The sequence below is a fragment of the Mustelus asterias genome, unplaced genomic scaffold, assembly GCF_964213995.1.
Source record: "Mustelus asterias unplaced genomic scaffold, sMusAst1.hap1.1 HAP1_SCAFFOLD_77, whole genome shotgun sequence".
NCBI lineage: Eukaryota > Metazoa > Chordata > Chondrichthyes > Carcharhiniformes > Triakidae > Mustelus > Mustelus asterias.
The window spans coordinates 164,115-179,382 of record NW_027590136.1 but is presented as its reverse complement, the minus strand read 5'-3'; the positions used below and the strand labels follow the sequence as shown (position 1 = coordinate 179,382).

Here is a 15,268-nt window from a genome sequence, read left to right as displayed (position 1 = left end):
TAGCTAGGGTAAATGCATGGGGTTATGGGGATAGGGTTGGTGGGATTGTGGTTGGTGCAGACTTGATGGGCCGAATGGCCTCCTTCTGCACTGTCGAGATTCTATGAGATTATTGCAGGACCGGCTGGTGTTCAGCAGCTGAGAAACCTGGAATCTGTGAAAAAGGGGTCTGACTAATCATCAAATGGTGGTAGGTAGCTGACGAAGAGGTGAAGAAGTGTTCTCAGGCATGATTAAATTATGTTATCATAGATTTGTGATAAGAACTGTGAGGGACTTGTGACCTGATAGTCGGTGAAGTGACGGTACACTCCAAGCAGCACTGGACTGAAAAGCAGACCTCTGAGAGTAGATTCTAATGGTTATAATCTTACCCAAGCATGGCCAGTGAAAAATCAGAGCTCAAGGGGGACCGGGCAGGTCTCTTACCTGCCATTTGGAAACTAAGAACAAGAAACTTATCGATTAAAATGATTAGAGAATAGAGCCAATCTTTCGAGTCTGGATGACACTTCATAAGAGCTCTTATAAAGGGTCATCCAGACTCGAAACATTGGCTCTATTCTCTCTCCACAGATGCTGTCAGACCTGCTGAGATTTTCCAGCATTCTCTATTTTTGTTTCAGATTCCAGTATCCGCAGTATTTTATTTTTAAGATAAAATAATTCGGTCTGATTGGAATCCCCACAACCCTCCCGCAAAACAGAGGGAGTGGTGGCAGAAGGAGAATAAGGATAAGGATGATGAAGTCTGGGTCCTGATTCTCTGAGCCCATGTAGAATTTACAAAATGAGTGAACCAGTTTATAAAGAACAGAAGTTACCCATCCTTAACAAAAACTGATCAAATTAAATAGGTTGAGGAATATAACAAAAAAAAATAACAGGTGAAGTTTAAAATCATTTGTTTTGTTTTAAACTTGTGTAAAGTGATGTAATTGAGTGCCAAGTTTTTGCTGCTTACTCACCACCCCTTTAGGTTCTGTAGAAAAGTTAACCCTTTCAGCAGACAGTTCATTTGTTTTTAAATCGCCCGAAAACTCGTGTCTATTTTAGTTCATAATTGAAGATTTATGGGAATTGGCTAAGATGGGCTTTTGACGTTTTTAAAGCATAAAAAAGTGGTCTTGAGAAGGCAATTTGGCAGAGAGAGGTGGAGGGAGATATGTTTACAGAGGGGTGTGGAGAGCTGTTGGTTTTACAAGTTATCCATGTTTTTGGAGCGGTCACTTCATGTCCTGGTCTGAGAGGGATGGAGAGAAGTCTGTTCAATTGTTAATGTTAAACTTTCTCTATTAATTGTTAATCGACATTCTGTTTTTTATCTTTCTGACTTGTTACATTTTTAATGATTAATAAACTTTCTGAATTCACGATTTAAAGTATTCTTTCTTGCCATATGGTTAAGACACTGGAACCTGGTGTGATTTACGATTGGGGAGGTTATTGTAAACAAGAGAACCCCCATAAATCTTAGTTCAAATAAATCAAAGTTCTGACAAATGGAATGTTATCCTTTATTATTCCGGACAAATGTGAGGTAATGCATTTTGGAAGGTCTAATACAGATAGGAAATATACAGTAAATGGCAGAACCCTTCTGTGTATTGATAGGCAAAGGGATCTGGGTGTACAGGTACACAGGTCACTGAAAGTGGCAATGCAGGTGGAGAAGGTAGTCAAGAAGGCATATGGCATGCTTGCCTTCATCGGCTGGGGTATTGAGTTTTAAAATTGGCAAGTCATGTTGCAACTTTATAGAAGCTTAGTTAGGCTGCACTTAGAATATAGTGTTCAATTCTGGTCACCACACTACCAGAAGGATGTGGAGGCTTTGGAGAGGGTACAGAAATGATTTACCAGGATGTTGCCTGGTATGGAGCGCATTAGCTCTGAGGAGAGGTTGGAGAAACTTGGTTTGTTCTCACTGAAGTGACGGAGGTTGAGGGGGGACCTGACAGAAGTCTACAAGATTATGAGAGGAATGGACAGAGTGGGTATTCAGAAGCTTTTTCCCAGGGTGGAAGAGTCAATTACTAGGGGGCATAGGTTTAAGGTGCAAGCTGGAAGGTTTAAAGGAGATGTATGAGGCAGAGTTTTTACACAGAGAGTAGTGGGTGCCTGGAACTCGTTGGCGGGAGAGGTAGTGGAAGCGGATACGGTCGTGACTATTAAGTGGCGTCTTGACAAGTACATGAATAGGATGGGAATAGAGGGATATGGTCCCCGGAAGGGTAGGGGTTTTTAGATAAGTTGGGCAGCATGGTCAGTGCAGGCCTGGAGGGGCGAAGGGCCTGTTCCTGTGCTGTAATTTTCTTTGTTCTTTGTTCTATTACGAGAGAAATTGAACACAGGAGTAAAGATGTTGTAGTTCAGTTATACAGGGCGTTGCTGAGACTGCATCTTGAACACTGGGTGCAGCTTTGTCTCCTATTTAAGAAATGATACAAATGCATTGAAAGTGGTTCAGAGGAGGTTTAATAATTGCTTCCCAATTCTTGACCCTCACAGGATAAATTTTGTCAGAATTTCCTTGTCTTCACCTCTGACAAAGAGTAATCCTGACTCAAAATGCTGTGTCTATTCTCTCTTTACAGATGCTGTCAGACTTGCTGAGATTGTCCAGCATTTTCTGTTTTTGTTTCAGATTCCAGCAACAGCAGAATTTTGCCTTAATACCAGTTCTTGTTGGATAACGGCATCAAAAGTATCAGCTGTAGAACAAGAATGTGGAACTCAACACAAGTAGATCAGCCATGATCTAAATAAACGGTGGAGCAGACCCAAAGGGCCAAATGGCCGACTTCTGCTCCGGTGTCGAATGTTGGTCACAAATTCCTGAGAATTGTAAAACAAGACTGGAAGATTCACCTTGCTTGTGTTAGTGGGAAAATGTCCAGGAGAACCATCACTGTGAAGGACAGCTCTGGGATTAAAGGTTGCCAGACTGGAAAAGGAAAACAATGGAAATAAACCCTTGGGGAGTAAAGAATCACTTTGGGCTGGTTTTTGGAGAAAGAGTGTCAACATTCCAAGGCAAAGTAAAATATATCCATTGAGTGGATATTTAATGGTGTTAAGAGTAAAAGGGCAAAGTTTAATTGTACAGTTTAAGGGCTATGTTCCCTATAAAAAAGTGTTTAATCATTGTTGCTTCCAGTTTGTTGGAGTAAACATCAGAAAACTTGAAGTTTTGCCATGTGAATCTTTAATTTGTTTACTGGGTTCAGAATTCATTTTTTAAAATTGTTGATCGTCAGAGATCCTAACAGTTCATTTAAAGCCACATGTTTTGACTTCCCATTTGAGCCTGTGGCACCTTTCTGTCTCTCTATTGCTTGTGTCAATGACAGCCAGGCGACGGAGCTGAGGGCTGAATTTAGCTGAGAATAATGGGGCCTGCGCCCCAGTTGGGAAACTGCCCTGGGCGTCGCACTAATAGAGAGACAGGAAGGTGCTGGAGGACTGAGTGAGAAATGGGCCTCCAATCAATTGTTATATCAGTCACTCAGACCGAAAGAGAAACCTGTCTCTTTAAATACATATACAGGGAAGAGTCTGCACTGAAATCTACCCTTCTAACCTGCACAAAAGCAGGAGACTGAGATTGACAGGATGCAGGAGTCTATTCAGCCCATCGTGCCCCTGCTATCTCTTTGAAAGGACTCTCTGATTCATCCTACCACACTGATCTGTCCTCACAGTCCTGCAAATTCTTCCCTTTCAAGTTTTTACCCTTTGGAAAGATACTATTGAATCTGCTTTCAGGCAGATCAGAATGTCTTGCTGTGTCAAAAAATAAAATAAAATCTCATCTCCCCCTCTGGCTCCTTTGCCAATTACCTTAGAGGGACTCACTTTCTGTTGAAGAGCCTGCCAACCCCTCTCACCCACGTTCCCTAAAGTGCATCAAAAAATCAGAAAAAATCCAGAAAAGTCAAATATTTTACTGATAAAAGTTTATTAATGAAACAGAACATGGTTAAAACAAACAGAAAATGACTTGAGGATCAAAGACAACCAGAGTAAAAGGATGTTCACAACGTTCTGGACACAAATGGTTTCTCTTTAATTCATCTGCAGCCTGTTCCCTGCCCTCTTTGTGGTAAAGGCAGAATTCTCTGGATAGGAAATTTAAAAAGAAGTTTACTGAATGAAAAAGTTTTACTGAACAACTTTAAGATATTGACTTTTACAACTTTGTGTGGGTGATTGGTCCATAGAAGCGTAACCCTCTCTGGCTCCTTTCACCGGAATTATTGTGGAACTCGGGAGTCTGGCTCCTTCTCTGACAGTAATTTCCTTGGAACTCAGCCTCGGGAGTTTTCAGTATTTGGCTCGCAAGGAAGACCTTCAGAACCTCTACTTTTATCCACAAAGTGACGATGACCTCACGTCAGAGTTGGGCCTGTTGAATCATGACAATTGGCCAATTTGATCACAAGATTAATTTAACTGGATCCTCAATTACTGACACCACCTTCTCTCATTATCTTAGACAGGAATACAATAGAACTGGTTCATACTATCCCTTTAGCTGATTCTATACAATCCCTTATTCACACAGTTTCAAATGTTGAGGCTAATCAGAGCTTGAAGGTCTCTCTCGCCAGTACATTTATCCTCATTGCACATTCTTTACATACACAGCAATTAATCTCTTACAGCAAATAAAACTCAATCTTTTATTAGAACTACTGATTCATTATTCATTGATTAACTATAACTCAATTAAGGCTCATGACTTTCTCATCTGTTAATGACTGGTAGCTAATAAATAGCTACCAGATGGGGCAGATGTTTGAGGGCAAATCAACATCTGGCATGTGGGAGGCTTTCAAGTGTAAGCTGATAGGGATTCAGGACTGGCACATTCCTGTAAGGATGAAGGATAAGTATGGCAAGTTTTGGGAACCTTGGATAACGAGAGATATTGTGAGCCTCGTCAAAGAGAAAAACGAAACATTTGTCAAAGCTAGGAGGCTGGGAACACACAAAGCAAGTGTGGAATACAAGGAAAGTAGAAAGAAACTTCAGCAAGGAGTAAGGAGGGCTAAAAGGGGTCACGAAAAAGCATTGGCCAGCAGGATTAAGGAAAATCCCAAGGCTTTTTATACATATATAAAGAGCAAGAGGGTAGCCAGGGTGAGGGTTGGCCCACTCAAGGACAAGGGAGGGAATCTATGCGCGGAGCCAGAGGAAATGAGTGAGGTAATAAATGAGTACTTTGCGTCAGTATTCACCAAAGAGAAGAACTTGGTGGATGATGAGTCTGGGAAAGGATGTGTAGATAGTTTGAGTCATGTTGAGATCAAAAAGGAGGAGGTATTGGGGTTCTTGAGAAACATTAAGGTAGACAAGTCCCCAGGGCCTGATGGGATATACCCCAGAATACTGAGGGAGGCAAGTGAAGAAATTGCTGGGGTCTTGAGAGAAATCTTTCTATCCTTACTGGCGACAGGGGAGGTCCCAGAGGAGTGGAGAATAGCCAATGTTGTTTCTTTGTTTAAGAAGGGTAGCAAGAATAATCCAGGTAATTACAGGCCGGTGAGCCTTACATCAGTGATAGGGAAATTATTGGAGAGGATTCTTCGAGACAGGATTTATTCCCACTTGGAAATAAGTGGATGTATTCGTGAAAGGCAACATGGTTTTGTGAAGGGGAGGTCGTGTCTCACGAACTTGGTCGAGTTTTTGGGGAAGTGACGAAGATGATTGATGAGGGTAGGGCAGTGAATGTTGTCTACATGGACTTCAGTCAGGCCTTTGACAAGGTCCCTCATGGTAGACTGGTGCAGAAGAAGTCGCATGGGATCAGAGTTGAGCTGGCAAGGTGGATACAAAACTGACTCGGTCAAAGAAGACAGAGGGTGGTGCGTTTCTGAATGGAGGGCTGTGACAAGTGACATTCCTCAGGGATCAGTGCTGGGACCTTTGCTGTTTGTAATACATATAAATGATTTGGAGGAAAATGTAACTGGTTTGATTAGTAAGTTTGCAGACGACACAAAGGTTGGTGGATTTGGGGATAGCGATGAGGACCATCAGAGGATACAGCAGGATATAGATCAGTTGGAGACTTGGGTGGAGAAATGGCAGATGGAGTTTAATCTGGACAAATGTGAGGTAATGCATTTTGGAAGGTCTAATACAGATAGGAAATATACAGTAAATGGCAGAATGCTTAAGAGTATTGATAGACAAAGGGATCTGGGTGTACAAGTACACAGGTCACTGAAAGTTGCAATGCAGGTGGAGAAGGAGTCAAGAAGGCATACGGCATGCTTGCCTTCATCGGCCGGGGCATTGAGTTTAATAATTGGCAAGTCATGTTGCAGCGTTATAGAAGCTTAGTTAGGTCACACTTGGAATCGAGTGTTCAATTCTGGTCGCCACACTATCAGAAGGATGTGGAGGCTTTGGAGAGGGTACAGAAAAGATTTACCAGGATGTTGCCTGGTATGGAGGGCATTAGCTATGAGGAGAGGTTGGAGAAACTTTGTTTGTTCTCACTGGAACAACGGAGGTTGAGCGGCGACCTGATAGAAGTCTACAAGATTATGAGGGACATGGACAGAGTGGATAGTCAGAAGCCTTTTCCCAGGGTGGAAGAGTCAATTACCAGGGGGAACAGGTTTAAGGTGCGAAGGGCAACGTTTAAAGGAGATGTATGAGGCAGATTTTTTACAGAGAGTAGTGGGTGCCTGGGACTCGTTGCCAGGAGAGGTAGTGGAAGCGGATACAGTAGTGACTTTTAAGGGGCGTCTTGACAAATACATGAAGAGGATGGGAATAGAGGCATATGGTCCCTGGAAGGGTAGGGGGTTTTAATTTCATCCGGCAGTGCGGTCGATGCAGGCTTGGAGGGCCAAAGGGCCTGTCCCTGTGCTGTAACTTTCTTTGTTCTAAATAAAGTAATATTTAATGAACACATTTGGTTCATACAATGTGGTTGACTCTCAACTGCCCTCTGAACAAGGGCATCTAGGGATGGGCAATAAATGTTGGCCAGCCAGCGACGCCCATGTCCCACAACTGAATAAGGTTAATACAAGATATACTGGTTCGAAAAGACACTTGCTGCAAGCCAATAACTTTCCTTCTTACACGAACTGAGCAATCAACCTTATTCTTGAGCCAGATGTGACAGAATATAATGCCCTCCAACTGATCAAATTCATAGAAGAAATTCTTAGTTCAGACAATTCCTGCTGGCTATGCAGCTTCCACAAGCATGTAGGTGAATCCAACATTAATGTTTAAAATAAAGCTCCAGTCACATGTTAGAATTTAACATGTCTTCCTTGACCTTGTTGCTGAGAATGTTTGAAGAGGCAGCAGGGGCACAATGGGTCACATGGCCTCCTTTTGTGCTCTCTGCTCCTCGTTTGCATTTGAAGTGGTAAATATCTGGGACTCACTTCCTACGAGCGGCTGAAGCAGAGATAATGGAATGTTTCCAAAAGGAAATTGGATGGGAACTTCAGGGAAATAAATCCGCAGGGACACGGAGAGAGAACAGGGCAACAGTTTGATCTAAAGAGAGCCAGCATGGACTCAATGGGCTGATTGGCCCCATTCCCAATCCTAATGCCTGTCTGATCTAAAGAGAGAAATTTCAGCTGTTCCAGTCTCTCGAACTCACTGAAGTCCCTCATCCCTGGAGTCATTCTCGTAAATCTCCTCTGCACCCTCTCTAAGGACTTCACATCTTTCCTAAAGTGTAGGGCCCATATACAGGGTTCCATTCTCGAGGAATAGAATTGAACAGGTTCTGTTCAACTTGTTTAGAATCAGGGTTCGGCTACACTGGGAGCACTGTCAACATTTGTGATCTCCATTTAGAAAAAGGAAATAGAGGCACTGGAGAAGCGGCAACAAAGATTCACAAGAATAATCCCAGAACTGAGAGCATTTAACCCTCAGGAAAGACTGGGGCGGCTTTTCTCTAGAAAAGCGAAGACTGAAGGGTGACCTGATGGAAGTCTTTAAGGTTATGAAGGGGTTCAATAATCCAACAGGGAGTTCAGTGAGAAACCTCTTTACCCAGCGAGTGGTGAGAATGTGGAACTCACCACCACAGTGAGTGGTTGAGGTGAACATCATGAATACATTGAAGGGGAAGCGAGATACATACATGAGGGAGAGAGGAATAGAAGGATATGCTGATGGGGGTAGATGAAGAGGGGTGGGTGGAGGCTCATGTGGGGCATAAATACTGACACAGACCAATTGGGCCGACTGGCCTGGCCCTGTGCTGTAGACTCACTGGAACAGAGACAAATGTATTTATTTCAGATCTACCTGTAGCGTTAGGAAAAACATTATTTACTCTCCAGGATAAAATAAATGTTCTTCGTCGGTTTGTGTGGGTCATTTCAGTGGAAATGTGCTCTCCCAGGCTCAAAGAGCATCAACCCACTGGAAGCAGAATTGTGAGACCGGCCAGTCCAGCAGAAAGAAACCCTCCGACCCTCCCATTTCACTAACTGTCAGAATGAACATGGTTCAGTCCTGGATGTGATTAACAGCAGCAATAACAGCAGAATCCAACCCCAGTCATCACTTGTGAACTCGCTGGTGTCTCAGCAGGAGGGATGAACTGGTGAATTTCTTCCCACACACAGCAGCTGTGAATGGACTGGTGGATCATCAGTTCCTGAGAACTTTTGAAACCACTCCCACAGTCAGAGCATTTAAAGGGTCTCTCCTGGGTGTGAGGGACATTGTGCCTCAGCAGCTGGGGTATCGAGTGAATCCTTTCGCACACACAGAGCAGGTGAATGGTCTCTCCCAGTGTGAACTCGCTGGTGTCTCCTCAGTGTGCATGCCCTTCCAAACCTCTTTGTGCAGTGAGAGCAGCTGAACGGTCTCTCCCCAGTGTGAATGCGCTGGTGGTCCATCAGATGCTGAGCAATTTTGAAGCCACTCCCACAGTCAGAGCATTTAAAGGGACTTTCCTGGGAGTGAGTGACTTTGTGTCTCTGCAGGGTGGATAACCGAGTGAATCTGTCCCCACACTCGGTGCAGGTGAATGGTCTCTCCCCGCTGTGAACTTGCTGGTGAGTCAGTAGGGTGGATGACTGAGTGAATCCCTTCCCACACTCGGTGCAGGTAAATGGTCTCTCCTCGGTGTGAAGACGCTGGTGTGTCAGCAGGGTGAATGACTGACTGAATCCCTTCCCACACACAGAGCAGATGAACGGTCTCTCCCTGGTGTGAACTCGCTGGTGTCTCTGCAGTGTGGATGACCTCTTAAACCTCTTTGTGCAGAGAGAGCAGCTGAACGGTCTGTCCTCAGTGTGAATGCGCTGGTGGGACACCAGTTCCCCAGAAATTTTGAATTCACTCCCACAGTCCGAGCATTTAAAGGGCCTCTCACTGGTGTGAGTGACTTTGTGACTCAGCAGGTTGGGTAAATTAGTGAATCCCTTCCCACACACAGAGCAGGTGAATGGCCTCTCTCCGGTGTGAACTCGCTGGTGTGTCAGCAGGGCGGATAACTGCGTGAATCCCTTCCCACAGTCAGAGCAAGTGAATGGTCTCTCCCCGGAGTGAACTCGCTGGTGGTTCCGCAGGTTTGATGATGATCTAAATCTCTTTGTGCAGTGAGAGCAGCTGAACGGTCTGTCCTCAGTGTGAATGCGCTGGTGGGACATCAGATCCCGAGAACTTTTGAAGCAACTCTCACAGTCAGAGCATTTAAAGGGTCTCTCATTGGTGTGAGTGACTTTGTGCGTCAGCAGGGCGGATGACCGAAAGAATCCCTTCCCACACACATTGCAGGTGAATGGTCTCTCCCCAGTGTGAATTCGTTGGTGTGCCCGCAGTTCGGAGGACCGAGAGAATCCCTTCCCACACATGGAGCAGCTGAACAGTCTCTCCCCGGTGTGAACTCGCTGATGTCTCCGCAGTGTGGATGACCATTTAAATTTCATTGTGCAGTGAGAGCAGCTGAACAGTCTCTCCTCACTGTGAATGCGCTGGTGGGACACCAGTTCTCCAGAGCTTTTGAATCCGCTCCCACAGTCAGAGCATTTAAAGGATCTCTCATTGGTGTGAGTGAGATTGTGACTCAGCAGGTGGGAGAACTTAATGTATCCCTTCCCACACACTGAGCAAGTGAAGGGTCTCTCCCGAGTGTGACTGCGTTGATGAATTTCCAAATCACAGGGCAACATGAATCCTTGTCCACAATCGTCACATTTCCACAGTTTCTCCATGATGCGGGTGTCCTTGTGACTCTCCAGGTTTGATGATCAGTTGAATCCTTGTCCACACAGAACACGTGTACGGTCTCTCTTCACTGTAAACGGTGCAATGTTGTTTCAGCCTGTGTAACTGGTTAAAGCTCTTTCCACTATCAGTGGACTGGAACACACTCACTCGGGTGTGTTCCAGTCACACTGATGTTTAAAATCTCCTGAAGCAAACAGATCAGACAAACATTGCTTTTCTAGATTCAAAGGTCGATGATATTCAGGTCCCAATAAATCGAATGACTCTGTCAAATCTTCATGTGATGTTTAGTTTGAAATTTCTGTCTGTAAATCCTCACCTCCTGATATCTATGAAAGGAATTTACAACAGGCATCAGTGTCAGTACAGGATAGAAATTCAGAACAGACAATTCTAGTTTCTATGGAACATTCTTTCCTCTCTCATTCCCCAAAAGCTGTCAATCTCCATCCCACACACTCTCCCTCAATTCTCACTCTGCTCTCCTGAGTATACAACCTCCCAAGTCTATTGAAGGTGCTGATTCAGGCTGATTAACGGATCCATGCTGACCACTTTCTATATTGGACACAGAGATCTGAAAACCTACGTGTAACGTCCGGCCTACACGCGAGAAATTAAAATCTGTGCCATATGTGGGACTGGATAACTGGATTGGGAGAAGGAGAAGGATGTGGGGAAGAATTTTATTTTGGTGCAGAAAGGTCATTACCTGGAACCCGCTGCCTCAGAGGGTTGTGGAAGTGCAAATGATCCATGATTAATCTTCAAGCTGACAGCCACGTTAAAGTGTTACATTTGGCCATAAATGAGCAGACTGATGATGTGTGTAATGCACTGTATTACCTGGTTACAGATACATGAAGAATGTGAGGAGGATTTTTATTCAGGCAGCGAGTGGTGACCTGGAAGTTAAAAATTCAACAAGTCCCCAATTTCCCCCAGAATGCAAAAGAAACGCAAAAGGGGAGAAAAGAAAGTGTTTTACTCACAGATGTTGGCCTCTTTTAGGTCAAAAGGAGCGCACAAACTATTTTTCAAATTGACATCGAGCCAGCCAGGAGTCGAACCTGGAATCTTCTGATCCGTAGTCAGACGCGTTATCCATTGCGCCACTGACCCACACTCTCACAGATGGTGCCGACAGGAGGAAGGTTGAGTCTGTCTGAAGCTCAATCTCCATTCAGAGACCTCTTTTTAGGTCAAACCAAGTAAACAAACTCAAATTAAATCAGGACAAAGTAAAAGGGGAACTCCCCAAAAAGAAGGGGGAACAGCCCGAACAGAAATAAAAATGCAAAGGAAACATAAAAACATCAAATTAAAATGTGGTTATTAGGGTCAATAATGCACCCCAACCCCTGCGGTGCCCAGCGGGCGCGGAAAGCGTCAACCTCGCCCGTGGACACCGCATGCTCCCTCTCCAGGGACACCTGGCCGCGAACGTAGCCGCGGTAGAGGGGAAGACAGTCAGGATGGACGGCCCCCTCGATCGCCCGCTGCCTGGACCGGTAAATGGCGCGTTTCGCCAGGCCCAGGAGCAGGTTCACGAGGAGGTCGCCATCCCGACCCTCCCCTCTCCGCACCGGGTGTCCGTAGATCAGGAGCGTGGGACTGAAGTGCAAACAAAACATCAATAAAAGGTTCTTCAGGAAAACATAAAGGGAGTGCAGCCTAAGACACACAACATAGACATGGTCCACGGACTCCACAAGGCCACAGAAAGGGCAGTCTTCGGAGCCCGTGAACCAGTGAATCCTACGGTTGTGCGGAACTGCTGCATGCATCACCCTCCACCCCAGGTCCCCGACGTAATTGGGGGAGATCCCTCCGTAGAGGGACCTCCAGCGGGGACCTCCGCCGCCCGGCGGCAACAAGGCCCGCCAAGGTGTATCCGGGCGACAGGCGAGGAGGCGGTAGTGGAAGGTGTGCAGCAGCAGCCCGCACAGGAAACGCCTCCGCGCGGTAGAAAGAGGCACGGAGGGCATTTCCGCGAGGCGGCTCAGGCTGTGGGGCACCTCACCCAGGGGAGGGGGCTGAGGCTTTGGGCCAATGCGGAATTCCGCCCGAACAGGGGAACGCTCGGGCGGGATCCCACCGCACGCCTGCGCCGTCTCAAGTTTGCGTGCAGTTTCGGGGCCGAGCACGACCGTCCTAAGGTCTAGGATGGCTTTGGCCGCGCGCCGGACGGACGTCCCCGCGCGCTCAGCCAGCACGCGGGGACTCATCCAGCCCGCTCCTCCGCCATCGAGCACGTCCCCGATTCTGGTCACCCCAGCGTCCACAGCCCCCCTCTCCGCCAGCCACCTGAAGTTATACGGCTGGAGGAGCGGATTCCTGAGCAGCGGCTCTCGCACGAGAGCCGCTACTCCTGACGGGGGAGAGCTGCGTCGCGAGGCGACCTTGTTCCAGACAGTGAGGAGGTCCTGGTAAAAGACGGGCAACTCCTGCAGGGTGGTCGAAGCACGCCCCAGTTCGATATGCAGGAGCTGCACGTCATAATTGAGGCCGTGCCACTGGCGGAAGAAATACGTCGCCATGGCACACCACTGTGGAGGGGGCTCAACGTAAAGGTACCTCTGCAGGGCCTGGAGGCGGAAGATCGCTATCTGAGTGCGGAGACACACCAGACCTTGTCCGCCCTCCTCAAGCGGGAGATACAGGACCGCAGCAGGGACCCAGTGCAGTCGATTGCCCCAGAAGAACCGCACGAGGGTTCTCTGGATATCGGTGACAAAGCCAGGGGGAGGGGTCAAAGGGACCAGCCGGTACCACAGCATGGAGGCGACCAGCTGGTTTATGACGCGAGCTCGCGCCCCGTAGGACAGCACTCGGAGCAGTCCTGTCCAGCGACCCAGGCGGGCGGAGACTTTGGCCTCCAGCTCCCGCCAGTTCGCCGGCCAGGATTCCTCGGCTGGGCAGAGATGGGCCCCCAAGTAGAGGAGGTTGGTCCTGCTCCAGGTGAAAGGCCTGAGCTCCTCCGGGAGGGGGTCCGTCTCCCAAGGACCGACAAGGAGTCCGGAGCACTTGGCCCAGTTGATCCTGGCGGAGGACGCGGCGGAGTACACCGCCTGGCATTCTCGCATCCTCCGCAGGTCAGCCGGGTCCGTGAACATGAGGAGCACGTCGTCGGCGTAAGCTGACAGGACCACCCCTACGTCCGGTCCGCGCAGGACCAAACCTGACAACCTCCTCCGCAAGAGGCGCAGGAATGGCTCCACGCATACGGAATACAGTTGGCCGGACAAGGGGCAGCCCTGCCGTACTCCTCTCCCGAAGCGAAGGGGCGCCGTCAGGGACCCGTTAACCTTAATCAGACACTCTGCGGCAGAGTACAGTAATCGGATCCGGGCGACAAAATGCGTCCCGAACCCGAATGCCCGCAGAGTCCCGAGTAAATACTCGTGCTCCACCCTGTCGAACGCCTTCTCCTGATCTAATGACAAGAAGGCGCCCGACAGACCAGCCCTCTGGGTGTGATGGATTAGGTCCCGGACCAGGTGGAGATTGTCATGTATGCAACGGCCCGGGACCGTGTAGGACTGGTCAGGGTGGATCAAGTGGTCCAGCACGGATCCAAGGCGTGAAGCCATAGCCCTGGCAAAGATTTTATAATCCGTGCTGAGGAGGGAGACCGGGCGCCAGTTCTTGAGCAGGTGGAGATCCCCCTTCTTGGGCAGCAGGGCAATGACGGCCCTGCGCCACGAAAGGGGCATCTCCCCGGTAGCGACGCTCTCCCCCAGGACCCCCGCGTAGTCGCTCCCCAGGACGTCCCAGAACGCCCTGAAGAACTCTACTGTCAGCCCGTCCAGCCCAGGGGCCTTGCCCCGGCTGAGGCCATTTAGGGCGCCGGTCAGCTCGGCCATGGTGGTAGGGGCCTCGAGCCTGCCGACGCCCTCCGGGCTGACCTGCGGCAGGTCCTCCCACAGAAGTCTGCGGGCATCCTCGCTGGACGGATCCGGAGAGAAGAGCGAGGTGTAATACTCCCGGGCAATGGCCCGGATGCCCTCCGGATCCGAGACGGGGGAACCGTCGTCGGCCAGCAGCGTAAGGAGCTGCTGACGGTTAGCCCGCCCTCTTTCCAGCGAGTAGAAGAAGGGGGAGCCGCGGTCCAGGTCCACCTGGAACTGGAGCCGCGACCTCACGTACGCGCCGCGAGACCTGGCAAGCTGCAGGTCTCGCAGCGCGTCCTTCTTCTCCCTGTACTCCGAACGCAGGGCCGGGTCCGCGTCAGGCCGACTGAGACGTGCCTCCAGGTCGAGCACCTCCTTCTCCAACTCCTCGAGCCTGGATTTCCGCCTCTTTGTCGACCCCCTCGCGTACCCCTGACAGAAGGTACGGACGTGAGTCTTGCCCACATCCCACCAGAGCCTCAAGGAGGGGAAGCCTCCCCGCTTCCTTCTCCAGCCGGCCCAGAATCGACGGAACGAGTCCAGGAAGCGCTCGTCCTCCAGCAGCGTGTTGTTAAAGTGCCAGTACGCGGACCCCCGCCGGATGCGAGACGGCGCAAAGTCCGCCCACACCAGGCTGTGGTCCGTGCTCGACACCGGCCGCATGGAGACCGAGGACACGCCGGACACGTGCGCCTTCAAAATGTAAAGGCGGTCGAGCCTGGACGCTCCGACTCCAGGCCTCACGAAAGTGAAGGCGCTGGAGCCAGGATGGAGATGTCTCCAGACGTCCACCAAGTCGTGGGACCCGATCAGGTCCCGCAACTTCACCACCGCCGGAGTGCGCAGCCAGGGGCCGGTGCGGTCCCGTGCCTCGAGGATGCAGTTGAAATCTCCCCCGAGGATAATGCATTCGCCCCCCGCGATGGTGTCGATGTGAGCGGACACTTTCTCGTAGAAAGTCGTTTGCTGCGGTCCAGCGGTCGGGGCGTAGACATTCAGCAAGTGAATGACCACGCCCCCCTCACGGACCGTCAAGTGCAGCAACCGGCCTGGCACCGGCTCCTTGACCCCCAAGATCTCCGGCTTATAACGCGGGGCCAACAAGATAGCCACCCCGCAAGAAGCGAGCGTGAGGT

The 15,268-nt window shown here is 48.9% G+C and overlaps 1 protein-coding gene and 1 non-coding gene across 2 annotated transcripts in view; one reads left to right on the top strand and one right to left on the bottom strand.

The window, feature by feature from the left end:
• Positions 1-15,268, top strand: part of LOC144483724 (uncharacterized) — a 231,012-nt gene that overhangs the window by 163,606 nt on the left and 52,138 nt on the right. The window lies entirely within an intron of this gene.
• On the bottom strand, positions 11,289-11,361 carry trnar-acg (transfer RNA arginine (anticodon ACG)). Its single transcript has one exon. It is a non-coding gene; the product is annotated as a tRNA-Arg (tRNA).